Genomic DNA, 14427 nt, shown 5'->3' with positions numbered 1-14427 from the left:
GTTCCCTTGGTGTCAAGGAACAGATCTGAGACAAGAGTGAGGTGTCATTGACATGGAGGGACACACAAATCAGGCTGTTTGGAGGTGACTGAGGAATGGTCAATAGGAGCTTCACCAAGAGAGGAGAACATGGGCTGCTATAGACAGAATGTTTGTGTCCCCCTCCCCCCAGAATTCATGTGGAAGCCCTAATCCTCAGTGTGATGGCATTTGGAGGCGGGGGCTTTGGGAGATGACTAGGTTTAGATGAGGTCCATGAAGTGGGGACCTCATGCTGGGCTTAGTGTCCTTATAAGGAAAGAAAGAGATCCCATGAGGACCCAGCAAGAAGATGGCTGTCTGCAAACCAGGAAGAGAGCTCTCACCAGAACCCAACCACCACTGGCATCTTGATCTCAGACTTCCAGCCTCCAGAACTGTGAGACATAACTATCTGTTGTTTAAGCTGTAGCAGCCTGAGCAGAGTAAGACAGGGCCTTCAGTGGGTGGTCTGAGGGCAGCAGCAGGGCCACCAGGCAGGGTGGGTATTAAGCTGGCCACATGGATGTCATCCAAAAGGACCACCTGCAGGATGAGGGCATCTCAGCCATGAGACGAGTCAGCAAGCAGGACTGTAGGGCCTAGCTTCGAGGGGCAGAGCTGGGAAGGGTAGGCACGATGCAAACACCAAAGCAGGAGCCAATCCCGGAGCTAGAGGCACAAAGGAATGGAGCCCGCTGAGGCTGAGAGAGTGTGAGGAGCTCAGGATCCCAGGAGAGCTGGTGGTACAGAGTCAGGGAGACCCCCAAGAGTCCTGGGGCTCTTGCAAGGACACATCTGGATTCTAGACCCAGCCATTCACCAGATGGGGAGTGGGTTGCTCAACACCACCTGCTCTCGGCCGCATGTGGGCATGGGGAAGGACTGAGGCATGGGAAGCAAAGCAGATGGGGAAGGGAAGTATTGGGGCACATTCATAAGGACCCAAAGAGGAGGGCAGCAGATCAGTAAATTTTTGGTGAGATCTATCTATCTATCTATCTATCTATCTATCTATCTATCTATCTATCTATCTATCATCTATCTATCTATCTTTAAGTACCATACATCCTTGTTTCCAGCTCATCAGGATGCCTGGGATAAACATTTACAGGTTGGACATGAAATTCTTCTTTGCTGGTGGCCCCCCCAGCCCCTGCAATACCCAGGAGGGAGCCAGGAGCTTCCAGCTGCAGCTCAGAGCAACATGGGGCCCCTTGAGAAAGAAGCCAGACACACTCTCTGTCTTTGCACAGGTGGCCTGTGTTTTCTGATGCCCTGTCAGGTTGGAGACTCCTCAACCAATGGCTCCCAGGGTGACAAGTTTTGCCTGCTGAGATCTGGGATCCTGAATGCCTACCTGCACTGGCCTTTATCAGCTCATGGACAGGCAGGTGTCTCTAACCGAGCAAGCAAAGGTAGCCAGTTCTGAGTCTCATATGCAAGGTCCGACAAAGAGGCAAATGACGAGGACCACCTGCCCACTGGAATTGGCTGAAACCCAGACGTGCAGCCTTTGCAAATAGATCCTGTCTCTGGCACTTTGGTGACCCAAACTGCAAACTGGAGGATGCATGGAGCATGCTGGCTAGTGGCCAGCTGATGGCCACAGATGCTCATATTAGGACGGCCTGGCAAAATCTCAAAGGAAGAAAAACCCTACCAACATGTTTATTACTTTCTGCAGAGGTGTGGCTGGATACTCTGTGCTCTTGGCACAAGGGTTCCCTTTGGTGGTCCAAGCAGATGGAGTCTCTGATAATCCACCACTCATTACTGTGGAAACGAGGTCCAAGATGAATTATAAATCAAAAGACTCCTATTGAGGAGACTGTCACCAGGATTCCCATTTCAAGACTAGAGCATCTGAACTCATGACCAGAGAGGTCAGGAAACTCAGAGTTTTGATGGCATGCATACATCTCATAGGAAAGATACTAACTCTGTGAATTCACAAGTGGAATTAGGGACTTGCTATTTAGACCAACGCAATGCCTAACAGAACTTTGAACCTGGTAGGTGGTCAGTGAATAAGTTGTCAATGATTAAGTGAATGATTTGAAATGGAGAGCATCTGCCTGCATCTCTTCTCAGACATAGACGGGTTTGACGAGCAGAGATGGATGGAGCAGCCCTTGGGCCCTGCCTCACACTCTCAGCCTACATTTGATCCACCCAGAACCACAAGGACCCACTTCCAGGAGGGTGAGACCTGGCAGCACCGCCTTCATCTATGTTCCTATCCCTTGCTTTCTCCCCCAGGGCTTCTGTGACTTCCCAGAACTGTGAAAACTACCTGGACGTCATCCATGCATGGCCATGATCCTCAGAGGAAACCTGCCCTGTGGGGTCAGGGGCTGGTGGATAAATCCTCTTCATAGAGACAGGCAATTATGCAGCTCTTACTACTCATTAGAAGTCCAGGCAGGACAGACCCCCACTGGCCACGGTGGAGACCAACTCAAGGATGCACCCTTGTGTTTGCTTTAACCTTCTTTCTGATCTTTCCCATCCCCCACTCCTGTTTGCCAGGATCACTTCTCACAATCAACTTCCAAGCACGTGTCTCAGGCTCTGATGTCCATATCCCAGACTAAGACAAGAGGCATCCCTTTCTCCCTCAGCACTAAGGGGCTGACTCTCTTCCCATCTTCTTTTTTTGCTTTTTGCATCTTGGTTCCCTGTTGTCCCAAGAGGCCACAGATAAGTTCTAAATTAGGATATTCATTTTTCATTCATGCATTAGGTCATCCAATATACGTGTGCAAGGTACTAACTCACTCTACGGGTCTGGGTGATAATAAATACAGAGAAGTCTAGAATAGAAACTTTGTTATCAAAAAACTTATCATTTACTTAGGAGAAAACTACACTCCAAAAGAAACCTGTTTAAAACTCTTCTGTTCTAATGTGTTTCAAAATGTTCATTGGGAACAGAAGACGTTAAAACCCAACATGAAGATTATCTGAAGAAGGTGGATACGATTAGTGTAATCAGTGGACATTCTTCAGTAGTCAGGGGGGCCGGCTTCTGTTTATATTTTTGTCAGATGTCCCCATCAGCAATGTAGAGAATGAATTGGGAAGGTCAGGAACTCAAGGAGGAAAGTGGGGTAGGGAGGCCATGGTCCTGGTGATGGAAGAAGGTCTAGAAGCAAGACACATGCCTGTCAGGATGGAGAGGAGGGGCACACACAAGGCACGATGAAGAAATAATGTTGTCAGAACTTGGTGGTCTCTTGGAATTGGAGGTTGGCCAAGAGGAAGGCTTCAATAGCACTGAATGACTTGGCATCTGGTGACATGCAACCCTCAGCCCTGTTGAGTCAATACGCAGCTGATGACCAACAGCAGATGACCAAAGCTGGCAAGAGTAATGTTGCAGATGACAAAATCAAAATTCAAAATGACCATAATAGATGTGAAATCTCAGCTGATTACATATAACAGAGGATTACATAACAGAGACAAATGTGGTATTTTGCCTTTGCAGTGAGACTCTGAAAGAGTCTGGATTCCACATTAGTCAATTTGTATTTGTCAGATTCCTACTTATACCTCAGACACTCCGTATACCCCATGCCACTTAATCCTCAAAACGACCTGTGAAATAGGCACTGTTATCCCTATATTAAAGATGGGGTAGCTAAAGCTTACAGAAATTAAGTCAATCTTTCAAGGTCTCAGAGCCAGGGAGGGACGAACCCAGGATTGGGAGCCCAGGTGTTCCGATACCAACTCCAGAGTCTCTCTCTCCACCAGACTCTCCTCTTGGCTTCCCATCATGGTAGGGGGGAAACAAACAGGCACCGTGGAAAAAAAAGTGGGATGATGTTATAACCAAGTGATGTGAATAAGATTACTGCTTGTGGTTATCCTAAGCTGCACCTGAACTCCCCCTGCAAGCTTCAATAGGTCATCCAGGAACAGGCAGGTCTACTAAACATTCTCCCCGTGGATGATTTGGTTGTTGTTTCCTTTTTTCTCTCTCTGGTTTTTGTTTATTTTTGGTGGGGAAGATATGTTTTTGAAAACACAAGTAAGTCATGTCTTAGTTGGCTCGGGCGCCATCACAAAATACCACAGGCTGGGTAGCTTAAACAATAGACACTTATTTTCTCACAGTGCTGGAGGGTGAGGTCTGGGATCAAGGTGTCCCTGGGGTTGATTTCTCCTGAGGCCTCTCTTTGGCTTGGAGATGGCCAGGTTCACCCTGGGTCCTTACGTGGTCTTCCCTCTGTGTGTGTCTGTGTCCTAATCTCCTCTTCTTATAAGGACACCAGTCATATTGGATTAGGGCCCATCCTAGTGACTTTATTTAAAGACCATATCTCCAAATAGAGTTACATTCTGAGGTCCTGGGGGTTAGGGCCTCCCAGGGAGGAATTCTCAGGGAAACATAATTTAACCTATAACAAGTGGTGAGTGAGGCCCTTTACTGGAGATGAACTGGGTAGACAGTAGAGGTGGGCGCTGATTTCCAAGCCTTTGTCCTTCCCTTAGGTGGAACTAGCCCCGCAGACTCAGAAGGACCTAAACTGTGGCCCGTGTGAGTCTCATGGGGCCAGGCTGCCGGGGGCTCTGACGACCAAGCGCTTCTTCAAATCCCTGCTGCCTCTGGGGAACGCACACCTGGGGTCTGACAATTCTGCTTAGAAACTTAAAAATCCTCTTGTGGAGAATATTCTCCACAATTTACTGGGGCTTGTTGGTCCATAGGAAGTGGCCTTCAAAGACTTCGTCAATGAATATGGTTCCAGAAAAAATAAAAACTTCTCCTGATAAACCCAAAGTCTGTTCTCCTAAGCACACATGGAAAATGGAGTCCTGTTTAGAGAAAAGTGACTACTTGCCTGTGACACACTGATTTTTCCCAGTGTATCATTTCAGCATTTAAGCTAAAGTCCCCATTGATAAATAATATAATCAAGCCCCCCAGTCTGTAATGACACAGTACAAGAATGAGGGGTGTAAATACCACTCTTCTAGAGCCCAGAGTTGCTCTTATCCTTGGCAGTTTTTATCCTATTTGAAAAATAAAGGGAAAAAAACCCCTAGCATGCTGGATTTCACTTCATGTATGACCCTTCTATACACACGTGGTGCCTACCCATCACAAAGCCAAAGCTCCTTTCTAGAATCTCATCCCATCCCTGAGCCAGCAAATTGGCCATTTACATATTTTTAGAAACAAATGGCTTGAACTTTATTAAGAACAGACTTGAGATAATTTCAGCACTTACTGCAGAAATATCTTCTGCTTATGTAATAGTCAATCCCAGAATAACTAATAAGAGGGGAAACTTCCACTGATTCAGCACTTACTGATCATCAGGCATTGTGCTGGACACTATCACGTATGGAATATCTGATGCACACCCAGCTCTTTATAGCAGTCCTCAGAGATAAATGTCATGGGAAAACTTAGGGTTTTTGATCTACAGGCCTGATATGCACATCAGTGTGAAAATTACATGTATGTGGGCACCTGGGTGGCTCAGTCAATTGAGCATCCATCTCTCGATTTTGGCTCAGGTCATGATCTCAGGGTCATGAGATCGAGCCCTGCATTGGGCTCCACACTTAACACAGAGTCTGATTGAAATGCTCACTCTCCCTCTGCCCTTCCCCCTGGCTCTTGTGCTCTCATTAAATAAATAAATAAATAAATAAATAAATAAATAAATAAATAAATAAATAAATAAATCTTTTTAAAAAATTGTATGTATGTGGTGGAACAGGCATTTTTTTGTGTTCCATTACCTTAAATAGCATGCCCCTTCTCCCTGTCTCACTGAAGGCTGGGTCCATGGTTAGACATTGGAAAGATTACGTGTGTGGCTCTACAAAGACTACCCAGGGCTGGCCACTGTGTCAGAGCTGAGGTCTGTGCTTATGAGGTGTGGCCAATCTCTTTCTCAATCTGATGACAACGTTCCAACCTCCAAGCTCCCTTTGCCTCCTCCCCCAGGGGGACCTCTTATCCCTGCCCTTCCGACTCACAAATGTGCATTGAAGCCCTCAGCAGGAATCAGACAAGCAAGGGGCAACATCAGGCCTGAAAGTTACCTTGGCGAGCATCTGGATGCCTCTCCCTACTTCACAGTTAAAAGACGGAGTCCTAGACAGAAGAACCCTCTTGCCCCAGGTCAAGACAGAGGTGGACTTTAGGCTGCAGAGGTGGTCTCTACTTGCCTTGTACCGGGCCCTGGGATGATGAAGGCAGAGGAATATTGCTTCTGGGGGCCAGATAGAGGAGGTGTGACTCCAGATTGGATATCAAAGGTATGCTCCCAGCTGGGCCCTTTGCAATCTCTAAGAATTGGCTAGATCCTAAATTACCTACCCTGCCCTGCCTTGCTTTTTTCACAGAAACCACAATAAAGACCTTGCTCTCCTGGTTCCCATCACTCCCGACTTCGGCCTCCTGACCACCCAGGTGCTTTCCCACGTGGCCTTGTGTGGGTGCTGTGCCTCCCGTCCCCAGGACCTGGGTGCACACTAAACTCTGCTTTCCTGAGCTTCTCCCCTGTCTCCTCTTCTGGCATCACCTGAATGACCATTTCAGAAAAATACACAAAACAGGGCGCCTGGGTGGCTCAGTCGTTAAGCGTCTGCCTTCAGCTCAGGTCATGATCCCAGGGTCCTGGAATCGAGTCCCACATCGGACTCCCTGTTCGGCGGGAGGCCTGCTTCTCCTTCTCCCACTCCCCCTGCTTATGTTCCTGCTCTCGCTGTCTCTCTCTCTGTCAAATAAATAAATAAAGTCTTAAAAAAAAAAAAAAAGAAAAATACACAAAACATGTTCAGGTGTCCAGGTTTACAGGGGAAGCTTGGAGAGATTGAGTGGCTCATTCGAGACAACACTGCTGGTAGGTGGCAGATCCGGCTTTCAACCCCAGCTATCCAACTCTCTGCCCTACCCCAGTGCACGGCCCACCGCCACAAACCCCCCCAACCCCCCCAACCCCCCGCTCTAGCAAGAGCCTACTCCAGGAGTTCCGGAGTTGCACTCCAGCTCCCCAGCCTGCCCCCAGCACAGTCACATGAGGCCCTAATCTGACATCAGTGAGGGCAGCAAGCATGTTTCTCTGTTTCTATCTTTCTGGACAATTTGTTCCACAAGTGCTTGTTTTCAAACAGCTCAGTATCAGTCCCCCAGGGTTTCCACCCGGCTCTTGGTTGGACGATTTTCTCAAATCCATCTTTCTTCACTTGTTGAGCCTGTTGTAAAGTATTTTAAGGAGGTTGGAAATGATTCTCACTAATAGGCATGTAAGGAATCTGGGCCACACTTGCCAGGAATCTAGGCACTTACTGGGTTTCCTCTTCTCCAAACATGAGGTTGGCAGCCCCCATGTCAAATCTCTCACGTTGCCCTTCTTCCAAAATCAGACTCATGGTACATTAAGATGCTTTGAGCTGAAAATGACCTGAATAATCATTTACTTCTCATTTTCACATGAGGATATTAAGGCGGAGAAAGGTGATATGAAATGTTCCGGGTCATCTAGATGGCTGGTGGCAGAACCAGGGCTAGGACTCATATTTCTTGAAAACCCAGGTCACATCTCTTTCTATTAGACCACACTGCTCTCCTACCCACCCACCTACTCATCTAATCGGCCCTGCAAATCGTCACTGACAATAATGCAAAAAGCATGTCCACCTTAAACAGAGCTTTTCCAATTAAAAACCTTGACACTAAGAGTAAGAGTTACTATGAAGTATTAATTAGTCCCCAGAGCATCTTGAATTCTTAGCTTGGATATCTGTAGTAATTGCAAAAGAGGCATATGAAATCGTGCCAGCGGCAATCATCAGTCACAATGTGATATCATGTGAATTCAGAGCCTTTCTACAATAGAGAAAAATCTTAATGACAATTTTAAACATACTGTAATAAAAAAACACTACCTACGTGTCATATTTACAAATGTCAGTTTCAAAAACCGACAGCTTTGTGTGAAGTACAAAAGATTATATAAAAGAAGCGGATTTTAGAATTTCATAGATTCTAAGAATTAGATGGGCCCTGAGACGCATTAGAAAAGAAGGAATATTGAACCTACGATCCAAAGTCCTGCCCATTACTTAACTCAGGTTCATCATTCTGAGTCTCTTCCTTTCCATCTAAAAATAGAATTAACAACATCAACCACAGGGGGTTGCTGTGAGGACCAAAGAAAAGAATAAACTTTAATTGAGCACTTACTATGGACCAGGCACTGAGTTATGTGTTTTATGCAGCTATTATCTCATTTGAGAAAAATGTGTGGGAAGAAAACCCCACATCTATTGCAAAGCCCTGATTGGTATTCACGTACACCCTCTGCTCTAGCTACCCTCCTTTTCCTCACTGATTATCAGATTTGTGGGTGTTCATACTCATTATGGAACATCAAACAGGGGTTTACATTTCACAAAGCACTGTTATGCGCTTGATCTTTTTTGTGTTTGTTCCTTTCTGGTGACCTGAACACACAGTTCTTCACCTTCTTCGCCCGCAGGGTCCCCCAGTACTGTTCACCCCGGGACCTGTAATCTTTTGGTACTTTGAAAAGAGATCCCAGAACATTGACTCCCCTCTTTTCAAACTACCCCTAAGCTTGTTGGCTCTCTCACTGTCTTCAGTGGGCAGACTGATCCTGGTAACTTGCCCTCCTCCATTTGCTCCCCTCGGGCCATATTTGAATCACTGTTGTGCCTGGATTCAGAGCTATGCCCCAGGCCTCTGAGGAAGTTTACCTACCTCTCTATGCATCAATGATAAACCCAAGGCAACTGCTTTTACTACTTGGACCGCACAGTACTGCTGAAGAAGTGTGTGGACTTGGCCCATGCTCATGCTGTTGGAATATCCCTGGCGTTGAACTGCTTTCAGTGGGTTGGTGGGCTGGGAAAAAAATCCCGTAGCTGTCATTCAAAACCTTCTCCAAGCCCCTTAGCGCCCAAGCCTGCTTTATTCCTCACTCTATGAAGTAAAGCTCTACCTGCTTTACCAATGCAAGGGCCACTTAGCATGAACTCTACGTCCTCTGCATTTCACATCTCTCTGCATCCACACTGTTTCCTCTGAGATCAGAGAGTGAAGCATCCTTATCCCTTCTCAAGGTGACCTACAGCCTCTGCATTTCTATACCAACCCCACCCCCCACCCCCGCCCCACTAGCTCCCCACAGAAAGCATGTTGGGGGAGATGCCTGTGATTCCTTCAAGGACTCCTGCACAGCTGGAGTCCCCAGTGGGAGGGAGGGCGGGATATGTTAAGGAGTTAACTACCAACTAGGGAGGATCCGCCACAAGACAGTCATTTAAATATTTGAAGACAGATCTCCTTTCCTTAAGGTTTCTAGTCTCTCCACTAACAAAGGTATTTTTTGAATGTGTTTCAGCTTGTCTGCATCCCGTGGTAAAGGCTTAACAGCTAGTCCTCCAGGAGAACAACAAAAATCCCACTTTGTAGCGCTTGCCAATTTCTGAGGTGTAAATATTCCCACTATGGCCGATTTCAAGCTCCCGGCGTGACCTCACTAAATATGGAGTTGGGAAAAGATGCATACAGTTAGAGCCAATTCCAGCACTCCACAGTCTACATCCATCTATAACTGTAGTGCCCAGAGGATGGTTAGAAAAAACACTGAGGATAGTCAGAAAAAAACCTCACCTTATGACCAGCTTTGTAATAACAGAGTCAGGAAAGCATTATGAATGGATGCTAAAATCATTGAGTGAAAAAAAGATGGTTGGTATCTGCACAATATCAAAGTGTCTCCCAAAGATCACTTCTTAATTAGAAATGGAATAAAGATACCTTTACAGTAGATAAAGACCTTAACCAAGTGATTATGTTTAACGTTACCAATAAAGGGAAAAAAATGATGCAATATGCCCCCTTATGTGATGCGCTGAGCAGGATTTATGAAGTATTTCCACCAAGAATGTTTACCCTCTATCTAATCACGGGGAAATAATCAGATGCACTCAAAGTGAGGAATATTATAGCTAGCAGGTGACCTATGTTCTTCAAAAATATCAACGTCATGAGAAACAATGAAAGGCTAGGAGCCATTCTAGATAAAAGAAGACCAAAGAGACGTGATACAACTAAATGCCTGATACTGGATCAGATCCTGCATCAGGGTAAAAAAAAAAAAAAAAAAAAAAAGCTATGGAGGACATCACTGGAGCAATTGAAGAAAGTTAATTGTGGACTATATGTTTGTAATTGTACCAAAGCTGAATTTCTGAATTTAACAACTATAAGGGGTGATATAAGAGAATTCCCTTGCTCTTGGAAGTAAATACTAAATTATTCAGGGGTGAAGCTTGCAATTTACTTCAAACGGTTCCACAACAATAAAAATAGTAATAACAATATGGGGGGGACTTGGAGAGAGGGAGAGAGGGGGAAATGTAGCGAAGTGTTAACAGTTGATGGACCAAGATGAAGGGTATATGAGTGCTTATTATGTTTTGAACTTCTCTGTAGGTTTAAAATGTTTTCAAAATTTAAAAAAATGGAAAAAAGAAAGACAAACACTGAGGAGTTGTGGAGTTGTCTAAATTACATTGGGCGCAACAGGACTATCACCTCCCTTATTCTCCATACTATACCTCTATTAATATAAGTTCGACTGCAATCGCTTTTGGTGAGCAGCCACATCATACATTTACTCATACTGCCAACCTCAAACCCTAAACCTTGCTTTAAAAACTGCTATCAAGCACTGTAGCACAGAATCTCATGCCCATCCATATCAGATTCTCAGGTCTGGGCTAGCTTCCTGGGTCTCAGACTCATTTTGGATTCTGGTTTGCATTCCTTTGAATTGAATGCAGATCTCTGTGAACCGCAAAGAACATAAACATGTTATCTGGGATTGAACTACATTCAACAAAATTTATTGACCACAACGTGCAAAGCAGTGGATCGGATACTAAGAAATCAGCAATAACTAAATAAGATGTGATCATTGATTGTAGGCTTCCGGAAGGTAAGAACTAGGCCTTATACTTCCTTGGTCACCCACAGCACCCAGTGGTAGTGAACAGGTGGTAGATACTTATTAACTATCTGTTTTGGCCCCACATAGGTGAGCAGGCGAAGGGCTTAAAGAGACAATTCCCTTAAGAGATGATATAATGAATAATCAAATATATGAAAAACTTTATGAGATCATTAGTTATCAAAGAGATATAAAATAAAACGAATGAAATCTCTCTAAAAATTATGGGACAGTGCTACATCATGCTGGCAAGGGTATGGTGAAAACTAGTACTTTTATACATCGTTGATGACAGTGTAAAATGCCTTTGGAAAGCAATTTGGCAAGATGTATCAAGAGCCATAAAAATGTTCACATCCTTTGTGAACATAATCTCACCCTTGGGAGTTTACCCTAAGGAAATAATCCAAAAGAAGGGAAACACTATATAGCACAAAGAAACTCATTGCCCTTTTATTTCAGAAGTGAACAATGGAAAAATCATGAATGAACAATTCAAGAATAATTAAATCGTGGGTATATCAGTTAGATGGATTAGATGGACTTTGATGAAGCCCCGCAAATGACAGCTATGAGGTTTATTATGCAACAGTGTGGGAAATGCATATGCTATAATATTGAGCAAAGAGGCGCGCGAGCACGCACACACACACACACAGAGGATTAAAAGAAAACTGGGATTGCAGGGGCGCCTGGGTGGCTCAGTTAGTTGAGCATCTGACTCTTGATTTCAGCTCAGGTCAAGATCCTGTCAGGGTCTTGAGATCAAGCCCCCCATAAGGCTGGCTCTGTGCTGGGCGTGGCGCCTGCTTAAGATTCTCTCTTTCTTCCTCTGCCCCTCCCCCTCCTCTCCCCCTCCCCTGCACGCAGGTATGTGCATGCACGCTCTCCCTCTCTCTGTCTAAAAAAAAAAAAGAAAACTGGAATTTTTGAAAATAATTGATTTTTTAGAGCAGTGGAATTCTGAGTAATTTTTACTCTATTTCCTGATGGTATTGCTTTGTTGAGCAATATAAAGAATTTAAAATAGTCAAGAAAGGAATGAAGGAGGAAAGGATTGTGTTATGGGCTAAAGTGTGTCCTCCCTTGGCAAAAAAAAATTTTGTATATTGAAGTCCCAACCCTCAATACCTTAGCATGTTAACAATATTTGGAGATAAGGTCTTTAAGGGGGAGATTAAATTACAATGAAGTCATTAGGATTGGCCCTAATCCAATATGACTGGTGTTCTCATAAGAAGAGGAAAAGATGGCAGGCACATGCCACGCAGAGAGGCAGCAAAAGATTGGCCGCCTGCATACCAAGCAGGAAGGCCTCAGAGGAAATCAATCATGCCAGCACCCTGATCTTGGACTTTCAGTCTCTAAAACTGTGTGAAAAATTCAATTTCTATTGTTTAAGACACCCAGTCTGTGATATTTTGTGATGGTAGCCCCAGCAGGCTAAAACAGACTATAATACAGACAGGGCTAACCCAGCTATATCCAAGGATCTGATACCCAGGAGGCTGGATGGGCTGGAGTGGCCATTGCTGACACCCCCCACGACCAGAGACTCTAACGAGGTCCTTTTTGCCATCTTCATCCCAGTGAGGGGAACGTCCAGTTTTCAGGCAGTGGCTCTAAAACTTGCGACAAATCAGAAAAGCACACAAGTAACTTGAAGATTACAGCTTGGAGATTCTGATTCAGGAATAGGTGGGCTGTGGGACTCTGCATTTCCAACAACAACCTGCCCCGTTCCTGTTTTGGTGACATAGTCCTGTGAGAGCTGTGGGATGATGGGAGTTCATTATCCCCTGAGTGCATTCCTCTCTTCTCTATTCTCTCTCAACCTCTTCTGTCTCTCCCAGGAAACAGAGGTCTCAGGTGGTCAGGATGTCCCTTTGGAAGTTCTAGGGCAAGCTGATTTAAAAATCCGAAGGGTAAGCAAGGCCACTTCCAAGTATACACCCAAATGAATAGAAAGCAGGGATTCTAACAGGTATTTGCACACCCGTGTTCACAGCAGCATTATTCACAATAGCCGAAAGGCGGAAGCAACCCTAGCAGTTGAACCAACCCATTGATGGATGAATGAATGAATAAACAAAATGTGGTCCATACACAAAGGAATATTACTCAGCCCTAAAAAGGAAGGAAAGCCCTGTCACAGGCCGCACCATGGATGAGCCTTGAAGACATTAACTATGCTAAGTGCAATAAGCCAGTCACAAAAGGAAAAATACTGTATGATTCCACTCACATGAGGTATCAGGAGTAGTCAAATTCACAGAGACATAAAATGGAATGGTGGTTGCCAGGAGTGGGAAGGGCAGCAGGGAGGAATGGGAAATCAGGGTTTAAAAAATAACAGACTTTCCGTTTGGGAGGATGAAATGCACTCTGGAGATGGATGGGGATGACAGTTCCGCAGCGTGAACGCACTTAACCACCACTTAACTATACATTTAAAAGTGGTTAAGATGGTAAGTTTCAGGCCTATTTCATCACAATAAAAAAAAAAAAATTCTAAAGGGGAACTAAAGAGAGGAGCTGGGGTGGGGTGGGGCCAGGAAGATGGACTAAGCCTGGGGCTAGGGCTGGGGACCCCCTAGGGTGAGGGTGGGACTTGGGGAAGAGTCTGGCTGGGTCCCTGCAGGCAAGCACTCTGGGCAAGCTTGCTCAGGCTCTGCCGGGTCCCACCCAAGGCCGCATGATAAATGGGCCCACTGAGAGCCACTCCGGGCAGCCCTGCTCTGCTTTCACAACTGGAGTTTCAGGACCTGGCCTGAGGCCCGGGGGCTGGAATCTTCTTTCCCTTCCCCCACCTTCTCGGCCATCAAATGTCAGGTGGAGGGGTCTGGAACTGGCCCTGCTCTTTGGGGACATCAGGACTGCCAGCCAGCCTTTCGGCCACCAGGAAGAAGAACGCAGCCTCGGGCTCATGTGTTTGGACTTTCTGTGTCAGGGGCTTGAATGCTCTTCAAACTGCCCATGCCTATGGGGTTTGGTGGGTAATGTTCCCAAGTCCCTCTCCAAGTAAGAAAAACAAACAGCTGAGAGCTCGCAGTTCCAGCTGTGGGACACTTTCCAAGACAGAGAGGAAGAGAAAAAAAAAAAAAAAAAATTCCGGCCCCAAATGCCTCGTTAAATCGAAAGCATTGGGCTGCAGAAAGGAATGGGAACTTCTCCATAACCTCCAGTTTTATCAAGGAAATTTAAAAATCCATTCTCGACTTCATAATGTGCAATGTGGTACCACAGCCCTTTCTGTCGATCTGTTTGGATGATAATGCACCATGGAGGCCGACATCATAAAAAGCCACATGGCCAGGCTGTGGGAATCAGTACACATGGGTGGAACAGAGAACTGGCTCAGAACTAGCCTTCTTTGTGGAAAATCACCCTCCTCATCCCT

At 45.5% G+C, this 14427-nt stretch overlaps 1 protein-coding gene and 1 long non-coding RNA gene across 5 annotated transcripts in view; one reads left to right on the top strand and one right to left on the bottom strand.

Moving 5' to 3' along the window:
* SCARA5 (scavenger receptor class A member 5) overlaps nt 1-14427 on the bottom strand; it is a 118137-nt gene that overhangs the window by 55890 nt on the left and 47820 nt on the right. The gene's annotated exons all lie outside the window — the stretch shown is intronic.
* LOC129045964 (uncharacterized) lies at nt 6024-6810 on the top strand. Its single transcript, XR_008506497.2, has 2 exons — nt 6024-6303; nt 6391-6810. It is a non-coding gene; the product is annotated as an uncharacterized LOC129045964 (long non-coding RNA).

Source organism: Mirounga angustirostris, unplaced genomic scaffold (assembly GCF_029215605.1).
Source record: "Mirounga angustirostris isolate CCGP_5_RB_7025 unplaced genomic scaffold, mMirAng1.0.hap1 SCAF_2, whole genome shotgun sequence".
Lineage (NCBI taxonomy): Eukaryota > Metazoa > Chordata > Mammalia > Carnivora > Phocidae > Mirounga > Mirounga angustirostris.
This window is presented reverse-complemented; position numbering and strand designations above follow the sequence as displayed.